Below are 18,045 nucleotides of genomic sequence, written 5' to 3'. Positions count from 1 at the left end.
AGGAAATGTTATATGTGTGTGAGATTATAGTCATGCTACCTTGGAGTAGAAAATTTTGTGCAAGGTAGAGACCTGCTGGAGTATTAAACATGGGACCCATATTTTAAACACACAAACACACACACACTTTAGGTCTGGGAGAGAAACAAAATGTGACCCTGGCCTGATGTGCTACTGTTTTAGCTGAGCGCCTGTGCCCAGTACAAGGGTCATGGAACCAGCCTGCTCAGAGCCCGATCCTTGGACTTTTTGCATTTTTTACTAAGTTCTTATATGACTCCCTTCTTTTTCACTCTCCTCTTGTTTGGAGCTGTGAAAAATCTGTAATCCATATCCCTTGTTTCAGTTTTATCATAAGCTGGAATACAGCCTCACTTAAATTTTCCCAATAAACAAAGTGCCACGTTGTTGCAGCCTTGCCTTTCACCTCATTATGGTGGGAGCGGAGTGTGATGTCACACTCGACCCAATACCAGTCTGCCCATAAATGATACAGCCTGTTCCCCCTTTGCTTCCTGGCTCAAGTGCCGGGAAGGAGCTTAGTATGAAATTCATGCCGTGATGACAGATTTAAAAGTTGCTACAAACCCTAACAGACAGCAACTGCAGTTTGTAGACATACACAACATGTACCGCTCTCTTGTATTCTTAAGTGATGACATTCTTCGTTTAAAGAGTTACGTTTATATAGCTCATTACTGTTGCCTGTCTATGAAATGAGGGTGGTAGAGAGAAGGGGAAAGAAGCCTAAATTGGATATGAAGACATTTACCAGAAGAACTTTCCAAATGTTAATGAGCAGCTTAAAGGGCTGCACACATGTGTTGCGATGTAATTGGGTTTGATGCCTTCTGGGGACTTTGAAGCTTTTCCGGTCTTGCCCATTGTGTTTTGAGAGGTGGAATGAGCCCCTCAGATTTCTAACACTTTTGGCTCTGAAGATCCACGTGGTGCGATATTGTAAATCTGCAGACAGCCAACAAACAGAGGGCCAAGCTCCAGCGACTCTTGTTTGGTTTGGGCTTTTCAAGCAATTAAATGAATGGCAGTCTCTAAATGTCTTTGGGGAGGTACAACGTGCTGTGAGGAGAATTTACTGGAAAGGGGCAGGGAGGGGCTCCTACCCTGTTACTGGGGCTTTTGCTGGGGGAAAAAAGCAATTATGTCCAAATGTGTCCTGAGAATTTGCCAACCTGCTCCTATCCCTTAGTCCCCATCACCTTCATAGTCTGAGTTCTATTGGGAAAGCACTGGGGTTTTTTTCCCCTCCATGTGAAGCAGTCATAACACAGAATGAGCTTACATTATAGTTAAATGAGTCTATGTTTTTAAAGATTCCCTTTGGTCCTTTTATACTCTCTTGGAATGTAGTTATGTCTGTTCACCAGAGAAGGATCAAGATGCTCCCAGGGCTTGGTCCAAGTGGGCAAGTTGTTCCCATTGTGGATTGTCTCCAGATTTCTGGCACTGGGGGAGAACACTGGGAGCAGTGAGGCTTTGGGTGGGGAACCCAGATGCCAGGGATCCTGCCCTTTCAGAAATAATGCTTGTTGCCCAGTCTGGGTGAAGTTAGTTATGACTGTTGTTATAATTCTGAGGAGACTCTCCATTTGCATTCTTATTTAAAGCTCAGAAGAACAGTCTGAATGTTGGGTGGTTTACCAAGTTCAACAGAGTCTTTAAACTATAATAACAACTAAGAGGCATCAAGGATCATTAACTACTCTTTTCCGCTCCTTCCTCAGTATGGCCAATTATGTGTGAGGCTCTATTTCAGGTGTTGGGAAGACATGAAGAAGTTTGTTACACGCTTTGGTCCTAAGTAGGGAGTGAAGATAGACGCAAAATCATCGAATATTGGAGGTGGCTCGACAGTGTGGTGGCAGAAATGTGCTCTTAGAATTTGGGAGGACAACTCACTTCTAGCTGGGATGGTTGGAGAAAATCGTCACAAAGCTTCTATTGGATGCTTTCACGCACATTATTTTATTTAATTCAACATTCCAGAAATGCAGGCATTATGATTTTCATTTATCTAATGAGGAAATTGAGGCTCCTGAGATTAAGTAATTCTATCAAGATCCCAGAAATAGACAAGTTAGGATTTGAACCCAGGTCAGACCATGTCAAATTGGGGAGCAGCATTATAAGGAGGTGGTGGAAAACAAGGGTCAGGAGGCAAAAACACACACCAGGAATTTAAAGTTGATGATGCAGTTCTGTAGGTCTGACTTTGAGGTTTGGGTGGTATGGGGATCTAGCTGGGAGAGGATGGGGTTCTACTCTGGAGGGCTTGGAATGGCTGGCTCTAGTGCAGGCGACCTTTGAGTTGACTGTGAGACTGTATCTGTTAGGTTCCCTGTGGGAGTCCCCAGCACCAAGGACCAACCCTCAAACAAAATGGGCACTCACTGGGTAAGGAAGGGAGAAAGGGAGGGGCGGAAAAAGGAGGGGGGCAGGAACCAATAAATTTTATTCTCTTGAGGAGTTTTTATTCTCTTGAATGGTGTTTCAGGACATCTAATTTGACGCAGACATTTAGAGAGGCATGTGGTGGGTAGTAGATCCTGCAGGCAGAGTGAAATGGTAGAAGAGAATCACATTTAAATTACATGGTCAAATTTGGATTTAGAGAATTTTTGACTCACAATCCATATGTGATTGTTGTGCAAATTTTTTGCTGTCTTAAAAATCTTAGCTGAATTGATGCTTCCTAAAACAATGCCATATCTGGTTGGGACTCTCTCACCTGGATAAATAATGTGGAATCACTGGAGATGAAGTGCTTAATCGCTCGTTTAATGTTTCCAATATATACACAGTTGGGACTGTCTTGATGCTGCTCAGCCTTAAAATGTACTCTTTCGAACATTTCTCTTAATAAATGCCAGCTTATTTTGGTAATCAGGGGTGATTATTGTGATAATGGCCAATTGCACATGAATCGTTAGGCCATCAGGGTTCAGAGCTTTATGTGATCAGTCAGAAATTTGAGGAAAATAAATTTGAATTTCACTTTGGCCTCTGGGGCCGGAGGAGTGCCTCGTGCTCAGTAGATATTTTCCATGGGAATGAATGGTACGATAGTTGATCAGACCCCTTAAACTTGACCTGGCTGTTGGATGGGAAAAGCAATGAGTTAAAATCAGTTAATGATGCACTGTAATTTTCTCAAATTAATGTCTGAGTTTTTATTGTGATTTCTGCCTCCTAATTCTAGGTTCATATCATTTATAGTTGATTTTTTTGCAGTAGTTTAACAGCTGGTTTTCCTGTTTTGCACCATTTTTTTCTCTTCTTTCCCTGAAATCCATAATAGTTCATGTTCAGATATAATAAGCTTATGCAAAAATTTTCATGTTTGTTCACTAATGTATTCGTTTGTTTGTTCATTCTAAAATTATTTTTGAATGCCTCTCCTGTGGAAGGTAATCATCCAGGTGTGATGGAGGGTAGGCATGCAGAAAGGGAGGAGTTACAGGACTGAAGTGGGCTGCCCCAGGCTACATAAGCAGCTTTTATATGATAAAACCAAGCTCTCCTTTTTTGACTTTGGAAAGTTGAGAGGTAGAGGAGGAATAGCCTATTCACCTGTGATGAAACTTCTCATCCTGATCCTCACATCTCTTGTATCCTCTTATATCTGTTCCTTCCCTTTGAGGTATAAGCTTTATCTTTTTTTTTCTGCAATAGATCATTCAGTGGCTTCCCAAAGCAAATCACATCCCCCATAGGTACCATGCTCATTTCTACTTTTCTGTTCTTGTCGAAGCTCTTGCCACCTTCTCTCCTGGCATAGCATTTCTCCCTCCTTTCTGCCCACTCGTTCTTGAACATCCAGCTCAATTTCTGTTTTTGCTGCTGAGCTGTATTATGCCACAGCCTATATTTACCTGTTCTTTCCTGAACCACAGAATTTTGCCTTTTAGTTGTATTTTCTATCATGTAATTATTTCCCACTTAAGTTTCTCCACTCCTCCTTATGGATGATGAATTTTTTGTCAGTGATTTTATTTTTGGTTTTTGTGGATGCCTCGCATTTCCAGCACTCCATTCCATTTAAGAATCACTGACCAGTTTGAGTGGGGTCGCCAGAACACTAGTTTCTTTCTTAGGTCAGGGTACAGTTGTGAAAGTGGTGAATATGAGACTGTTGTTAGCATTTTTTAAAAATAGCACTTAATAGAATACAGAAAATGAGAAGACAGCTGTAAATTTTTTTATATACTCAAGAGATCAAAATGAAGATTTATCTTACACAGCTGTTTTTATTACATGGAAAGGTTCCTATGACTTATTCTGCCAAAATTATTCCATTATTGTTGTCATTGTTAATTTTATTGATTTAAAACAGAAAATTTTAAATTGCTGTTAGCTTTCATAAATCCCCTATTTTATGACCCATTGAGAAGACTATTTTGTTGCAGAATTTAAAGAGTGCTGAACAGGCATTATGAAATCAGAAGGAATTTGGATATTTTAAAGCCAGCTGTACTCTCCTGACCAGGGGTCTAGATCAGCAACGTATCAAAGGGAACTCTGTAGGGACCACGTATTGGCTCGCTAAAGCAGGTTCTCCTCAGTGAAGGTGGAGGTCATCCATCAGGTTATGGTGTTGTTGTCGCTCTACCCTTCGTGAACTTTGGGGTTCCTCTGTAGCATCTCCAGGAGAGGAGAGAGAAACTTTTGTAGAAGGCGTCACCTGCAAACAAGCTTGAATGATTTTCGGTGGTTTTATCCCTTGTGTGGTCATTACCGAAACATTTCCAGCCAAGCTCTGGCTGGATCTCTCCTCACAGTTTGAAGCTGTGATACTTGCATCCATATTCTGCAACAGCTTGTTAAATTGTTTTCTGACCAAATTAGAGTTTTCCATTGGGATTATGTTATGTCGGGTAATAAATATGGAATACACAAAGTATCACCTGCTAATTGGCATGGACGAGATTTTGAAAAGATTGATTTTTTCCCCTTCAAAAATATTGATAAATATGATAACCAAAGTCGTCATTAAATTTTTTTTCTAGTAGTGGTAAAAACTATGGTTGTGTAATAACTATTCTAAAATATGTTTTCAAAAGTTCTAATTTGATTTCCAGGTGACATTTTATTGTTGACAAAATGAGCAATTCATCTTAAATCTCATAAACTACATAAAAGTGCTAAATTTGCGTGTCATCAAAGAAAAGTACACAAAGGGAAAGACTGATAATTTGACTGCATTAAAAATAAAGCCATAGAACAACAAAAACATACTTCATAAACAAAGGTAGTGATAAAGACAAACTGGAAAAAGATATTTACAAGGGGATACAAATAATTTGATATGACAAGGGGATTATATCCCTAATATGTAAAGAGCCCCCACAAATTAATAAGAATGTAAACATGACAATAGAAAAATACAAATAGCAAAAAAATATGTAAAAGAATATTCAAACCCACGAATAAGCAAAGAACTACCAATTAAAATAGCAATAGATATTTTCTCCTATGAAACAAATAAATATTGAAAATCTCAATGCTGGCAGAAAAATAGGAATACATATTCTAATAAACTTTTTTAAAAGGTTTTACTTATTTATTTTTAGAGAAAGGGGAAGGGAGGGAGAAAGAGAGGGAGAGAAACATCAATGTGTGGTTGCCTCTCACGTGGCCCCCACTGAGGGACCTGGCCCTCAACCCAGGCATGTACCCTGACTGGGAATTGAACCGGTGACTGTTTGGTTCACAGCCCTCACTCAATCCAGTGAGCTACACCAGCCAGGGAAAAACATATTCTGATGAAGTTTTGATAGTGATAATAATTGGTCTAACGTTCTGTTGGTAATTTAGCAAATTTTCAGTCTTAAAGAGGTGTATACCCCTTGGTTCAAGAATTCTCCTAGAATTTTATTTAAAGGGAATATCTGAAACACATAAAAATGTGTGCTTGAGAGTATTCATTACAGCATTGTTTATAATAGAAACCAAAATCCACCTAAATGACTGCCAATAGTGACTGGTCCAATAAGTAGTCACACCACCATAGATTACCTATAGACATTAAAAATGCAGACATTAATTTCTATTTATTAACATGGAAAATATACTCTGTATGTTGTTCAATGGGAAAAAAAGGTAGGCTAAAAAACTGTAAGAATTTATGCCCCCACTTTTTCAAAATAATGAAAATCTATATTTTCGTTATACATTGTACACATCGAGAAAAGTTTTAAAAGATAAAAACAAATGATAATGATCATTAATCTGATTATTAGTGAGTAGTATATTAATTTTAAAAAAGAGAAGTAATGAATCTCTTTTTATTTTTGGACAAATACATCACAATGTGTTTCTGTCCATAACCACAGATATAACGACAAAATCGTTTTTTAAAGATGGCATCCCCATGTCTGCTTCTTCAGGTAACTCCAAGGACGTGGTCACAGCCGGGCTACTGGAGGGTGAAGATCACTCTGAACTGGAAAATGATGGTAAGTCAGTGAGACAAGCATGGATTTAGGTGTAGGGCTTCTTGATAAATATTATTTTGGGTTTTAACATAACACTAATGTCTGAGAATGAGAATACAAGTCTCCAAAAAAAGGCATGGGATGAGGAGTGTGTATGAACCAGTCAGGAGAGATCTTCTCACCCCGACCCCCTACCCCACAACACCCACACAAAGCATGTTCTGTGCACTTGTGGGGGCATTTAACACATCCAGCACTGTTTCCCAGGCATTTCCCATCAACTGGCAAGCTGCTTCAGCCTGCAGAATAGACCTCACTCATCACTCATGCTGTTGCATTGTGCACTGAGCATGTAATATGCGCCAGGCACAGAGCTAGGCACCAGGAATACAAAGGTCAATGCAAACAAACCCTGTGCCTCCCAGGAGCCCTTGGGTTATGAGGCAGACCCATTAAATAGGTGATTTCAGTGTTTTTTTATTTTTAACATTTTTTTTATTGTTGTTCAAGTACAGTTTTCTGTCTTTCCCCCCACCCTTTCCCACACCACTGTGCCCTCTCCACCTCCCTCCCCTATTTCCACCCCTCCTTGTTATTGTCCATGTGTCCTTTATAGTTGTTCCTGCAAACCCTTCACCCTTTCCTCTATAATCCCCTCCCCTCTCCCCTCTGGTCACTGTCAGCCTGTTCTCAATTTCAGTGTCTTTGGTTATATTTTGCTTGCTTGTTCATTTTGTTGATTAGGTTTCTGTTAAAGGTGAGATCATATGGTATTTGTCTCTCACCGCCTGGCTTATTTCACATAGCATAATGCTCTCCAGTTCCATCCATAAGGGCTTCACGAGGGTTGAGTGTTGAGCTTAACTCTGTCCTAACCTGTTTGTTTAGTAGAGGTTAGGGAAAGCTTCCTGGAAAGCTATCCAAAGGGGAAAGATGAGCAGCAATTAGCTGGGACTGGGGATGTAGGAGAGAGTGAAGACAGGGTTCCAGGAAGAGGAACTTTTCAGTACAGAGCCTTGAGGTGAGAGGTGGCAACTCCCAGTGTGAAAAGGAAGCAGTAAGCCAGGCTGCTGGTGAACAGGAACAGAAGTTTTCAGTCCTGGCCTCAGTGAGAGATTAAATAAACAACAAGCCAGGAAATACAAAACATACCTCCACCCAGGTCCCACTCCACCCCAGTCTAATTCAATTGGCCTCTGTGTGGTGGGGGGTGGTCTTTGAACCTGGTGCCCCAGCCTGCCCTGCAGGACACCCTCCCTGCTATCTGCCCGTCAGGTCAGAGTCCCCCAGGCTGTGGTTCTCTCCCTTTATCTAACAGGCCCCTGGGTTATTGCACAGCATGCAGGGAGAATCAGGAACATGGGGAGAGTATGAAGGGCCTGGTCACCAGGCTAAGAAGTTTGAATTTGCCTTAAGGACAAGGGAGTGCCTGGCTGAATAAGTCTATATGCCACAACCCACCATTAATAATAACGTTCAGAGAGCCTTCAGCTTGTTTGCCAAAGATCTGGGATTTTTATGGTGACCACCTGGGTATATAAATGTTTTGTGCAAGGGAATGGGGTATAAGGAAACACAAAAATAGATATGCGATAGAATGGGCTGTAAATCTATACTTCAGTACACTCAGAAGATTCATTTCTGAATAGGTGCATGTAAAGTGAAAACTTGTAAAGCAAATCATAAGGCCACCTGGGGAAGTTGCTGTTTAAAAAGTCAGTGAAGTAAAACCTACTGAAATGTTAACAATAACTCCTAATTTATTTGTTCTGCATTATTTGGATTTTCATATTCAGTAATGAGTTTTTAAAAGATGGTACACACATGGAACATTTGCATATTTATGTAAACCATGAAGTGTATTTCACTTCATCAGAGGAGAACTAGTCGGGGCATTTGGGAATAAACATGAACTCATTTTCAGACTTAAATTTGAAATTTAGGGATTGATTTTGAGAAAATGATTTCACCTTTCAGAGACTTTTTTTTCCTTGTTGATAAAATGGGAATAATACCCTCACCCACCTTGCAGGTTTGTAGTAAAGGCTTATAAGCAGGTACAGCAAGTAAAGCATCTCGTGTAAGTCTGGTGCATAGTAGGGGCTCAATAAATGGCAGTTATTATTAACCTGCTTTCATAAGAATTTTAGGGGCCTTAAAAAGTCAGGGGCTTCTTGGAGTTTGAACTTCCCCAGCCTTTCCTAGATTCTGTTTCCAAAGCAGATTTTATGGGTGAAAATGGTTGGTTGTTGCTAGGTGTTTCTCATTTACTTAACAACGTCCTGGTATCTAACCAGAGCCAGAAAGAATAATTCAGCGTTACCCATAGAAGATGAAAATAATTGTTTTTTTGGTCAGCAAGCTCCAAAACTCGGTGAACCTATTACATAATTCCAAGCGGTTAATTGGGAATGTGTTTTATGGCTCACGCCTGTGAGCCCCCTGGGAAGCGGCAGAATTCCCATGCTCTGGGTCAGATGAAGCTCGGGAGTGTTTTTGAAGCTTTTCTGCGGTTAGGGTGGATGACTAGCAACACCTGCTTTGAAAATTTTCCAAGCCAAACGATTTCTGTTGTGCTGTACGTCATGGAACCCTGGGGCCTGAGCAGAGCATTTTTCATGTACTGGAACTGACCCCAAGCTGCTGAAGGGGGACAATTCCGGCTGCTTTTGCTCCAGGGGCTCCGGCAACCCACCCCCATGTGGGGGTTGGGGTCAGGGGCACCTCCAGTTTTTAAAATAGGTGGCTGCTGGTGCATTTTCCATCCTTAATCTCCCTAATCGAGAATAAACTCTGGGGACCCCTGAGAGGGGATAATTTTAAACTTTCTGCAATCCAGCTTAATAACCCCCAACATTTTAAAATTACATTTTAGAGTGAAATTAAATAGGGTGAGCAGACATCCTGGCTTGTGTGAGGCAGCCCCAGTTTGTATCTATTGTCTCTGTGACCCATGTAATTAATAAAGCCCCCTCTCCCACTCTCAAGTGCATTCTGGTTAATAACACACATCATGTCATCGCCCAACTGTACTCTGGTCCATGCAGCCTGACCTCTGCCAACCTCCCACCTCATGTCCTACTTCCGCTTTGCCCTCTTGGTGCCAGCCATTTTGGCCTTCTTTTCATTCTTTGAAGACATCAGGCTTGCTACTGCCTCAAGGCATTTGTCCAATGCCGGAGGGCTCAGCCTCAGATCCGTGTGGCTTGCTATTTCTTGTCATTCAGGCCTGAACTCAAGAGTCATCTCTAAACTGGCCCCACTCCCAGTCCGCACACTATCACTCCACCTTGTTTATTTCCTCCACTTTATATTATAACCTGAAATTATTCTCTCAATTTATTTGCGTGTTTATGGTTTATCACCCTCCGCTAGAATGCAAGCTGCATGAGGACAGGGCTCTCGTCCACCATGTTTGCTGTCCCATACCAGCTGCTGGAACAGAGCCTGTTACACAGAGGGTGGTCAGCAAATGCTGCTGAGTTAGTGAATGAATGCAGAAATCCGGTTTTTGTCAAAAAGTGGAGAGAAATGGTTAAAACGGGATTGTTTAGACATGCAATTCATTCACTATTTTAAAAAGTTTTATTGAGATTTAACTCATATATCATACAATTCACCCCCTTAAAGTGCATGGTGGTTTTATGTATATCTGCAGACTTATGCATCTATCTCCACCATCAACTTTAGAACATTTTCACTACCCCCAAAGGAACCCCACACCCAAGTCACCTGTACTCCCCGCCCAGACGGCTGCCAATCTACTTTCTATCTCTATAGATTGGCCTATTCTGGACATTTTATATAAGCGGGATCGTGCAATATGTGGTATTTTTTTCACTTAGCACAATGGTTTCAAGGTTCATTGATATTGTGTTATGTCATGTACTTGTTCCGATTTCTGAATCGTACCCCTGGATCAAGTTCGACCATCCGAAGACGATACACACTGGGGTGGTCTCAAAGGGCCTGAATCATGGCTGCTCATCAAAAGCTCCTCCCCTCCCCCAGCTCGTGGAACTTTTAGAAAACCCAGAGTATGGCTCTTTTCTAGAGTCTGTGAGGTGCAGCCTGAGTTGAGAACCCTCGGTTTAGCTAATTACCTCCACTGGGTTGTTATTTAATGTTATGCATTTGACTTTTATTTAATATTGCAAGCAGAGGTCATGCAAATCTTGGTGCTGCATGTCCCCTCACCAGGATGTTGGGAATCAGATCTTGGGTGTTTGTCATTTTACAAGCATAGAATAAGGGAAAAACCACAGAGCTGGGAGTTCTGACAGGCTTACATCCTAACGTGAGCTTTTTCCTTTGGCGAGCTGTTCAACCTCTTAGCACCTCAGTTTCCTTCCTGTAAAATGATCTATTTCCTAGGGTTGTTGGAAGTATTAAAAAAATTAGTGTCTGGAAAGTACACCAACAATTACAAAATGTATAGAAGTATGATTTGTTCTTCTTGTTAGAATCATGGAATCTTAGGTGTAGAATAGGATGGAGTAGAAGAAGGAGTAGTCTGAAAGTCGAGAATTACTTCTACGTCTGGTGGTCCAGGAGCTGAGCAACACCCTCACTTCCCTCTTCTGTAAAATGTTATAACACTTGGGCCAGGTGATAACTAAAGACCCTTCAAATGAAAAAATTATACCAACCAGTCATTCTCTGACCCATTACAGGTACTCCTCTCTAATACCTCAAATGACTTCCTGTGGCTTGAGCTGACTCCACCTTGACATGACTTTTAACGTACATGTGACTACTTCCACTTAGTTATTACGCAGATCTCTTGTGACCTCTGCTTCCAACACTTGCCCCACCCAAGTACTTTACTATTACAAGGAAATGCTACACGGAAAAAGAGAGGATACAATATATTGACCAACCATAAACCCACCCTATGTAAAAGTTGGTCATATTTCTTTATCTTATTTGGGAACTATTTTAAAGGAAGTTATTGATTGTATTTGACTTCAAATATTGCAGAATGCATACATAAAACAATCATGATATTTTCCTACATAACCATAATAGCATTATCACATCTAATGAAATTAAACATTTTCTGGTATCATTGAACATCCAGCCCATATTCAGATTGCCGCTATTTTCTCAAAAGGTGTCTTAGAGCTGCTCTGTTCAAACCAGAATGTATTGCAATATGTGCCTTTACAATGTCTCTTAATCGAGAGTCCCCCTCTTGGGCTGTTTAGTCTCCATGAACTTGACATGTTGAAGAGACCTGACTAGTTTTTCTGTGGGGCATTCTTCTTTCACTTTTTCAGATCTGCCTATTTCTTTGTGGTGTCACTGAACTTTTTCCTCTATCCTCTGTATTTTCTGTATGCTGGGAGTTAGATCTAAGTATTGATTAGATTTAGTTTAGGCAATTTTGGCAAGAATACTTCATGACACTGAGTGTTTTCTTTGCGTCCCATCAGGAGGCAATGTATTATTACCAGAGATGCAGAGGACTCCCAACTGCTCACTACAATTGTAATTCATTGGTATTGGTTATGACAACACTGGAGAAAAATCAAAGTAGAAAAAAAGAAAACATTTTATTTGAGTGGCTACTAGTATTATAAATTGTATTACTTTATGGGAGCTGTTTACTATTCTTTCTTAATTAGAGAATAACACTATTATGATTATGTATATCATTAAATCATGTGCCAGAATCATTTTGAGATAAGTTCTATTTACTTAGTCTGAAAGACCCTGCACATGCGTCCTTGGTCTTCAGAGTGCTGTTGGATAACTCTGTGGTTTTCTCCCTCGGTAGTTGCTCCCTCCCCCAAACCTAGAGGAACAGTGTAAAACATTTTCACTCATGGGAATACACACACACACACACACACACACACACACACACACATGCTTTCTCTCTCTTTCTCTCTTTTTTATTATATCTTTCATTTTCGATGTCGGGGTAACAATAAAAACCAACATAACATTAGACATGATATATTAAAAACAAAATTTAATTACTTCTGACATACAAATTATTCTTTTAAAAATATTTTCTTTTTTAAAAGATTTTACTTATTTTGATTTTTAGAGAGAGGGGAAGGAAGGAAGAAAGAGAGGAAGAGAAACATCAATGTGTGGTTGTCTCTCACATGGCCCCCACTGGAGACCTGGCCTGCAACCCAGGCGTGTGCCCTGAACTGGTGACCCTTTGGTTTGCAGCCCGCACTCAATCCACTGAGCCACACCAGCCAGGGCCAAATTTCTCTTTTATGCCCTCTTTTCTTTGCCACAAAAAGAAATAATGTAAGAGTCTATTTATTTAGGATTTACTAAGAAATTAGTCTATTTGAAAGGGAAAATAAATACAGGTGGGAAATCTTGGCATCTTTTTGTCCCGCTCTTATTATTCAGTATAGTACAGGAAGGCCCTCATCTGTTTTCTAATTGTTTCTTGCACTTGGGAGTGATTTTCCCCCCTATGTCTACTGCCCCTTATAGTACCTATAAGAAAAGCCCAAAGATTTCCTTTGAGCCACCATCTCGATTTTCTCTGATAGCGATTTTATCACTAGACAGTTCACTGCTGCTTGATTCTTGTTCCTTTTTAAATTGTCCTTAGTTATTTCCTTGATCATCAGAAAGTTGTAGTATTATGTATTTTTACATCAAGCAATCTTGGTGCTTCTCTGATTAATATATTTTTTATAGAATCTTTTTCTCTTTTCTCTTTCTTCCCTTTTTCTCTTTCTTCCCCCTACTGCTTCATATTCTCTGTCGCTTCTCACTTTTTGTACTTTCAACTTGCTTGCTATTGAAAAAGGAGAATATGTTCTATTATTTGCCCTGTATCTTAAATTCTAATTGTTTAAGGTAGGTGTGAATGTTTGGGGGCAGCTTTTCTTCCTGAGGGATTTGTATGTTATCAAGAAACCTATACTAAAAAGTCGGTTCTGTGCCCTGTGAAGAACAGTTTGAGGAATTTAAGTAGGCTGCTGCCTTTATCTCCGCAGTCCTCTAGGCCCTCTAAACACATGATGATTCTCGCTTTTCAAAACTTGGTATTTCAGTGGACTCCTCTAGTTCCTGTTACATCATCTTTGACAAATGCTTACAAGATGAACACATTTCCAGTCAGCCCTGTGTGCATAACTTATTATTTGTGAAACTGTGTTATTAAATGGTCCTGGGCAATTAGTACAGAAGGCAGTCACTTCGAGAAATATGAGAAATGGTTCAGTTTAAGCCACTAAATCATTAAGTTTGGGATTTTATCATGTCAATAAGTTCAAGATTTCCTGCGAAAATGAGCCAACTTCAAAATATACAAGCTTCTAAAGTTTTCTGATACAGTTTTTAGAAAGGCAGAATTAATTTTTCACTCTTCCCTCTTTCCCCTCCCTCCACCTCACCTGGGATGGGCGGATGGTTCACTCGACTCTGTAAATTTACTGCCAATAAAAACTAACAAGAATATTTGCATTGAAACAGTTGTCTTGTGATGTCACTTCTTAAATATAATAAATGAAACAGATGATGCATAGCTTATGCATACTCTTTGCATAGAGGTGAATAAGAGATTTACCATTTGGTGTAAGATATTTACATCCGTTCATCAAAATACGACTCCCTTTGTAGTCTTCTAAAGCCGTGCCTATAATATACATTATTATGGTAATTTAAAAATGGAACATAGAGTGGAAAAAGAACATGATAAATGCATATCATCTTACTTGTTATAGCTCTAGTAAATTTTGTACCTTAGGCTATACTGAATACATTCTGAGTTTCTCATGCAATAATCATTTGGGAAATGTGTCAGTCAACAGGCTTCCTTTACTCATTATTATTTAGCCTAAAGATCTGAGGAATCTGTTTTTATTCTGTTATCAATTTATTTCCAAGAAATGCCCCTGCCTTTACCGACTTGAATGAACATTTCCTTTCTTCCCATTTATAACGATTGTAAAGCTAGACCCCTTTCCACCCTCATTTCATCAACTATTTCCAAGGGCTGCACATTTCTTTTTCCACAGGATGCATTCATCTACAAATTAGTATAACAGATACTTCAGAAACAGCAGCGGAGTCTCTGAAAAAGTATTTGTCTCCTCTCTTAAAGCAACGGGAAGAGAATATCTTTCAGGCATTATTTTTCTATGTTTTCTAAGCATTAAACCTTTTGCTCCAATCCTGGAAAAATAAGTGGGGATGCATTTGTTGAATTACACAAAGGGCAGGTGGTTGTGACCTCGGCAGGAACACAGGCTGCAGCCTAGCTGTCCAGGCACTATCCTTCCCTGCAAAGGTGAAATGATTTAGAGGCCTAGAGAAACTTAATTTTTCTTGATCACCATGTGCAACCCGGAATTTTAATGGCAGGCATAATTAATTCTTCTGATGTTAATCATCAGGGCTGGGCTCCACAATTATCAGTCTGGTGCAGCTGGGGCATGGTGCAGACATGAAAAATTAGGAAAATGAATCAGTAATAGGGTGGCAGATTTAATCTGCATCATGAAAACAAAGTTAAAAAGAAGAAGATCGAGAGAATTTCAGCTGAAGCTTTTGTGCCAATGCGCAGTGACAGAACTGAAAAATGTTGCCGATGTCCAAAGTGATTGGTAATTACCAAGCCATTGAATTTTTTATTGTCAATTTATCATTGCGCCAGAGGTTAAATTTAACATCTTCTTCTAAAGCCATCACTCTAAGAAGGCTCACTGTGTACCACGTGGCTCAGAGTCAGCGAAAGGTTAATCAGGTATTTCTTTAGTTTGCATGTGTCTCCAAACTCGCCTTCCGCCTAGGCTGTGCCAGGCCATTGCTGAGTGCCTGCCATGGGAGATTTTCTGCTGTTTCTTACCTGTGACTTTCAGATAAATATCAGGTCATATTGGCCACACACATCCCTCTCTCTCTATTGGCATTTACTAAGAACCCTGGTGCAAGAAAAGAATTATTTCTCAAGTAAGAAAAAAATCCCATCATTTCAAGCCCTGGGGATAGTTCATTAAGGTGCAGCTGAGACAAGGGGCTCTTCTCTATGTTTTAAATGCTATTTTGTCAGAGACATTGGGAGAACTGATACAACCTCTTCTTAAAACAAAATTGCACAATAATTTTATATGATTCATATTTAATTATATTTTTTACTTTTTTTAGCACAAGATATCCCTTTATTAATAGTTGCAGAAAGCTTAGTTTAAGAGGAAGGAGATATTTATCCATGTGAATATTGAATACTTCAAATAACTGTTTCTTGAAAGATCTTTCTGAAATATTTGAACAGATCCAGAGCAGATACTGAAATTCCACAGGAAAAACTTCTTATTTTTAAAAAAATGACTTTGCTTAATTCAGTCACTGCCCCAATCTTTAACATCACCCGTTTCATCTGTTAGTTATTTGCTTGATTGTACCTTTTCTTCCACATGTATTTTGAAATATAGAGCAGTCTCTTATTCAGGGAATGGTATATATTTTCTGTAAATTAAAAATGGAAATAGCCGTAAGGGAGAATTGAAAAAAAAAATCAATGTGTGCATTAATTAGTGCAATTCATTACTCAAATAAAAGTGGGTTCAACTTTGCATTGGATACAAATTTAGGGACTGAAGATGTTTGTAAAAGACAAAGCCTGTGCTCGTGATCATGTTAAATTGCAGATCAAAGACTGTGAATCCACGCCTGGTAGAAGCTCCTCAGGGGATAGGCTAGCGGGGCTCTATCCCAGCAGCGGGCAGTGAGTTATTACTGCTGAATACAAAAGCCGGTCACGTGACTGTCACCTACCAGCAGTGGCACGAGTCCCTCTCCTGCCTGGGCTTCCTGACACCTTGCTTTTCTGAGCCCTTGCTTTTCTATAATTAAATCTGAACCATAAAAGCCATACCTGTCAAATGACCTCCAGCTGCCCTCATAAACAACACTGGAAATTTTGCTGGTAGCAACTCTTTGCTTTTGGAAAGATCATAGGAAAATATCCTATTTAGCTAGAGACTTCCCTTCCCTCCCCTCCCCTCCCCTACCTTTTTTTCCAATTCTCCCCACACTGAGCTTCCTCTTTCCTTTTGGAATTTAAGTAGAGGACTGGAAAATACACAGCAAATAAAAAATACAGTATAATTTATTGAAAAGATTCTGCTGTCTTCTCCTGAATTAGTAACCTGTCCTTTCAGGAAGAAGAGAGAAAAAGTGGAACGAAGGAATGTAATTTTTCTAACAGCATTTGGCTGCCTTTCTTTGATCATGTTTTATGACTGGAGGATAAATTACCATGTGAAGGTTCCTGTTTAAAACCTGAGCATGTTTAGCATGATTTGAATCCTGCCATATTTTGCATAGCTGCCTTGTGCCTGAGCAAGTTCAATGCAAAGATCAGCAGCTCAGAGCATAGCACATATTAGCCCGTTCTTTCCTGCTATTGGAATCCCCCCACTATTTTAATTGGATTTTTTCCAAAACTGCAACTAATTAAGAATCAATTCAGGACCATTAGCAAGTGGGACAAGCTAGCCAGTGTTGCATATTTCAAAAGAGTTAGTTTTAATGAGAGGCATTACTAGATGGGGGGAAAAGAAACAGATTAAAGATAGTGTAGGGACCTTCTTCAGCTAAACTGAACAACTGACTAATGGTACATGGAAAGATGCTGAACTTGTAGTCCTCTGTAATTGATCTACTTACTGTTCTTAAAGAAACTTTAAAAACATGAATGCAGGTATTTAGAGGTACATTAGAGGCTCAATAACGATTTTTAAATGTTACAAATTGTTGGCTTCTGCAGTGGAGTGCTCCTTTTATTGGAGAAACATATGCTGTCTGCTTTCAGACCCGTTAACCTCAGCATTGCCAAGCCATTTTCTCTTCCCTGGGCTTTGCACTGCGCACATCTGCTTATCCAGACTTCGGTGCCTGCAGATGGTGCTTTTTAATTTGTTAAAGGGTTAGCAGTGCCATATTTTTGACAGCTGTTCTCGAGTTCCTTTAACACAAAGAAAAACTTTGCTACAACCTGGTGCTTAGGGAGAGTAATTTGATGCTCAGGTCCTCATTAGCTTTTTGGGGTTTTTTTCCTACTCTTTCTTGGATCTCAGTATCCAACCCTTTGTTATTATGAGTTGTGTGCAGGCTGATGTTTTTCTCTAGAGAATGAAGGTGGAAAGTTAGTATGCAGTGGACCTGCTTTGAACATTAGAGTACGACTGTATATGTGGTTTTAACGGTGCAATGAATATTTAATCATTAGAAAGGATAGGCTATAAATCAAGTGTCTCAACTCGGATGACTTATCTGATGTGCCTGATTTCAGGCTTAACCTCCCTCATGGACTTCTGTCGTGAGAAATTACCTGGACTAAGTTTCTTCATTTGAAGTAATCATAACCCAACTACAGAGCTTTTATGATTGTAAGATAATAGCCAAAGAAAGAGACAGAGAGAGATAGATTCTTGGTTTCTAGTAGTGGAGACAGATAATAAAAATATATTACTCTATAGAAAAATAATTTTACTAAGTTTAGGTTTGATTACATGTTTGAGATGGTGTGGAGGAGATATTGAAAAGGCAATTACAAGAATATTGGAGGCTTGTAAGCTTAAAGGATTCTTTAGAATGTGTAGGG

At 39.7% G+C, this 18,045-nt stretch overlaps 1 long non-coding RNA gene across 1 annotated transcript in view; it reads left to right on the top strand.

Annotated features, from left to right (window-relative positions):
• LOC123479823 (uncharacterized) overlaps window positions 1-18,045 on the top strand; it is a 116,038-nt gene that overhangs the window by 59,406 nt on the left and 38,587 nt on the right. The window contains exon 2 of the long non-coding RNA XR_006655578.2: window positions 6,408-6,476. This is a non-coding gene — a long non-coding RNA (uncharacterized lncRNA). The remainder of the gene's footprint in view (window positions 1-6,407; window positions 6,477-18,045) is intronic.

This window comes from Desmodus rotundus, chromosome 2 (assembly GCF_022682495.2).
Source record: "Desmodus rotundus isolate HL8 chromosome 2, HLdesRot8A.1, whole genome shotgun sequence".
NCBI lineage: Eukaryota > Metazoa > Chordata > Mammalia > Chiroptera > Phyllostomidae > Desmodus > Desmodus rotundus.
The sequence above is the reverse complement of the archived record's forward strand: the minus strand, read 5'-3'. Positions and strand labels throughout refer to the sequence as shown.